The sequence below is a fragment of the Vigna radiata genome, unplaced genomic scaffold (assembly GCF_000741045.1).
Source record: "Vigna radiata var. radiata cultivar VC1973A unplaced genomic scaffold, Vradiata_ver6 scaffold_23, whole genome shotgun sequence".
In the NCBI taxonomy this organism is placed as follows: Eukaryota; Viridiplantae; Streptophyta; class Magnoliopsida; order Fabales; family Fabaceae; genus Vigna; species Vigna radiata.
Genome location: NW_014541837.1, coordinates 1,344,568 through 1,349,292, shown reverse-complemented (window position 1 = coordinate 1,349,292; position 4,725 = coordinate 1,344,568). Strand labels below are relative to the sequence as shown.

At 38.0% G+C, this 4,725-nt stretch overlaps 1 pseudogene; it reads right to left on the bottom strand.

The window, feature by feature from the left end:
* LOC106778574 overlaps positions 1 to 3,529 on the bottom strand; it is a 23,598-nt pseudogene extending 20,069 nt beyond the window's left edge.
* Between the last annotated feature and the right edge of the window lie 1,196 nt (positions 3,530 to 4,725).

The window sequence follows — 4,725 nt, the reverse complement described above, 5'->3', positions numbered from 1 at the left end:
TAAAGAGGCCATTGTCGAAGGGCGGCCATGGCAATGAATAGGCGAACCGAAGTCATTTTCGCCACTGGAGAAAAAGTATCACCATAATCCAAACCAAAAATCTATGTGTAGCCTTTGCCAACCAGTCGAGCCTTCAAACGATCAATTGTACCATCAGGGCCAACTTTGAAAGCATACACCCACCTGCAACCAACAACAGACTTTCCATATGGTAATTGGACAAGCTCCCAAGTTCCACTTTTCTGTAAAGCACTTAATTCATCCAACATGGCTTGACGCCAACCAGGATGACTTAAGGCATCACCCACAGACTTGGGAATTGACACAGAAGAAATGGATGAGAGACATGTGTAAAAAGATGGAGATAACCCGTGGTAACTAAGAACAATATAATGAGGGGAAGGGTTACGAGTAGAGCGTATACCTTTACGAAGGGCAATAGGCAGATCAGACTCATTTGCTGGAGCCAGAGGAGACACAGGAGGCGGCACAGGAGGTGAGTCATGAGGGAGACGACTATAAACCTGGAGGGGAGTTGAAGGATGATCCTGTGGGGAATGAGAGTCTAAAGGATCACAGACAATAGGAATATCAATAGTGGTAGGTGGAGGTACAAAACTAGAAGATAGTTGTGAAAAATAAAACGAAGATTCATCAAAAGTGACATCAGCAGAGATAAAATGACGATTGAGAGAAGGAGAAAAACAATTAGAGCCCTTTTGTGACCATGGAAATCCTAAGAAGACACATTTGTGAGATCTAGGAGATAATTTATCAAGACCAGGACTAAAATCATGAACAAAACATGTAGACCCGAAAACTTTAAGAGGTAATGGATGTAAAAGGTCTTGAGGAAATAAGACAGAGTGAGGGATTTTGTTATCTAGGACAGAAGACGGCATGCGGTTAATGAGATAACAGTGAGTGAGAACTGCATCACCCCAAAAATGCGAGGGTACTTGGCCATGAATTAGAAGTGTATGAGTTGTTTCAATGAGGTGTCTATTCTTGCGCTCAGCTACTCCATTTTGTTGAGGAGTATAAGCATACGAGGTCTAGTGAAGAATGCCATGAGACGCCATAAAATTTTGAAACTGTTGAGAAAGGTATTCACGGCCATTATCACTGCTTAAAGTTCGAATAGAAACCCCAAACCGTGTTTTTATTTCATTAAAAAATGATTGGAAAATAGAAAACAACTCAGAACGATTCTTCATTAAAAACAACCAAGTACATTTGGAGTAATCATCAATAAAAGTAACAAAATACTAAAATCCTAAAGTGGACTTAACACGACTAGGTCCCCAAATATCATAATGAACTAATGAAAAAGGGGACGACGCTCGTTGTGAAACACTACGAGGAAAGGAACTACGAGTATGCTTTCCTGACTGATAAGACTCACATGACAAGTTGGATAACTTCGACAAACTCGGAACAAGCTGCTGCAGTTTGGCAAGGCTGGGATGACCTAACTGAGCATGAAAAAGGGATGGTGACTCCATGATGACGCCAACATGTGGAGAAGGGCGAAGAAGATATAGACCATGAGACTCACATCTTGTGCCAATCACGTGTTTCAAACTCCGATCCTGCAAACAAACAGAATCTTTAGTAAATGAAATAAGACAATTAGAGGAATGAGTTAGACGACTGACAGACAATAAATTGAAAGGAGACCCAGGGACATAGAGTACATGATCAATGGATATGGACAGAAAAATATGAACAGTACCAATACCATGAGATGAGACTCTAGACCCATCAGCCATTATTGCCGAGGGTAAATTATCTGGACATGACAAGGAAGAAAACAAGGACTTGTTACCAGTTATATGATTAGTGGCGCCTGAGTCAAGGACCCAAGATCCGAGGGAGTGAGTCAGACCAACAAAAGGTGTACCTGTGCGTGCAACAGATGCAGATGTAGTGGAACTAGATTGCTGACGATCCTCATACCATCTGAGAAATTCGTTGAAGACTGTAGGGTTATCTACAATATTCGATGAAGTAGGATGGTCTGTAGGCTGAGGAGGTAGATTAGAATTAGTCATTGCTACATATCAAGGAGGACGTCCATGAAGCGCATAACATCTATCAATTCTGTGGCCTAGCTTGCCATAGTGGTCACATTTTGGTCGTCCTTTACCTGGCTTGCGAGACCGACTTTTATCATGACGTTGGGCAGCCATAACAGAGGAATCATCACTATGAGGAGATGTCTCAATGACTGGTTTGCTTGGAATACGCAAAAGAGCATAACAAGTAGAAGTAAAGTTGGGTATGACTAGAGAACCCAAAATCTGATCACGGACATAGGAGGAATCATCAGAGAGTCCGTATGATGCCAACAACATGAAGAACTTTGATCGTTGTTCCAGTTCTTTAGCAGGAGTGGAAACAGGAGGTAATAACTCATTAAAATCATGAAGGACGGCATGAACTTTACCCAAATATTTTGCCATGGGACCAGGATTGTGCGGACCAATAACAGTGAATAGATCCTGATAAACACCATAAAGACACTAGGTGTCATTTGTGTACAATAACTTTGCTTGTGCCCATACTTCTGAACATGTTTCATATGATTGAAACATTTGTTTTAGAGAAGAGTGAATGGTGGACTTTATGACGATGCATAGCTGGGCATCAATTTTCATCCAGCGGGAAGTGTCCTCTATGGTAGCACTAGTCACATTATTAGTAAGGTGATCTACATACCCTTGACTCTTCAACCAAAGTTTGATATCGGATGCCCATGTTGCATAAGTTTGATTTCCCCTCATCTCTTTCACTATTTCATATGGTATCAAAGCCATGATTGGAGTCCATCCTAGCGATTTTTGTTGTCGTTGGGCATGTTGTTCCACCCGCTATCGGGCCTCTATCGGACCACCCATTAAAAAGTCTAATCCCACGCTGAGATGTATATACCTCGGCGTGAGGGGGTGTGTTGGAAGTCCCACATCGACTAGAGATGAGGGGAAATCTCTCTTGTGTTGAATATACACATAGGTTCCTTTATTTATAATAGAAGAAATATGGGCTAAGCCCAAGATACAAATAAGAAATATAAACAAACTTAATAAGAAATATAAACAAACTAACTAAAGATAAGAGATAAATATAAACTAAATATAATATCTCTAACAGCCTCCATCTTCACACACCAGTCATCATTATCTTTGCCGTCAAAGATCGGCAGATTGCTGTGTATCATCCCTGTCATGACGTCGTTTTATAATCACTTCTTTGTTTTCCCAATTCTCGAAACCTAAATGCTATGGATACTACTGATAGCACAGAAGCTATATGGACAGAGAATATGAAAAGAGGTAATGAAAAGGTATTTCTTATTAACTCTCATGAAAGGTAAATAAGCAATGTATATAAAGGTTATATCAATTACATTTTAAAGAACTCTCAACAACCTCCACGTTGATTTTGGCATTTTAGGGTTAGGTTTTTGGAACCAATTGGCCACCAGATTAAGAAGCAGAGCGAGCACGAACAATATTTTGGGATTCATCGCGTTTCCGTTTCGTTTAAAAAAAAATCAAAATTTAAATTCAAAACACCTATACTTCACAAGCGAAGATGCAAAACCCCTCAAAGGGGCCAATGAAAAAAGATGGAAAACAATTCGTCCCTAAATGGGATGTTCGAATACCCAATTTTTTGTTTTTCCTCTTTTACCTTTATTTAGTGTGCAATCTTTTTTCGAAAACGCTGACGTGTGTCAAATCAATGTAAGCTCCACGTCAGCATGTAAATGTATTATTATTCAAGAAAAAAAATCTATATGCAAGTATGTTATGTCAATGCATCAAAATCAAGGGACAAACGGTGCTTCTAATCAAATCAACAATCTGATCTTTCACAGGAAAGACATTACAATATGACAAACATAAGAGGTAAGAAGTTTTATCATTTTACACATAAATGTCAAATTAGATATTCAGAAGCTCGTACATGGAAGTAACTGTGTAACACCTTTTTTTTAAGGTGATGCTCCTCTTAGCCTTTTGCGTAAAGGCAGAACTCATGCATGGCGTCGGCAAAAATATTAATTGGGAATTTTTTCACAGATATAGCATCTTCATACTATATCAGAAGCTAGTGATAGAATTCCAAGGCCGAGTAATATATTGAAAATAAATTTTATTTAACGCTTGCTTCAGTAGGAGAGGGGCAATAAACTTGAAGAACTGGACCCCAACAATGTCTCATAATTTCAAGGACAAATGGATGAAGATACTACTGAATATGAAGATGTCAATGAAGAGAGATAAGGAGAAGATGAAGATGAATTTCAAAGTTTAAGCATTGAATAGAGTTAGGGCGTGTTTCTCCTTATTTTTGCAGCATTTATAATGCTGTCGAGTTTGATAATGTAGTAGGTTTTGTAAGCTAGTATTTTGCAACACACAACTTTGCCTCTGTTATACTGATGCAGGCGTTAAATAAAATTTATTTTTAATCTTAATGTAATTTGTGTGAGTTTATCAACACTAAGGATAGTAGATTAAAATGAGAGAGTGTATCCTATAACGTATTCAACTTCAACAAAATAAAATAGAGGAAATATTGTATAATGTTGTTGTAAATAAGATATAATGTTTGTATTACAAATACCGATAAATTATAAAAAATAATAAAAATATAGCAAAGAAAACAATAGAATCAATATATATATATATATATATATATATATATATATATATA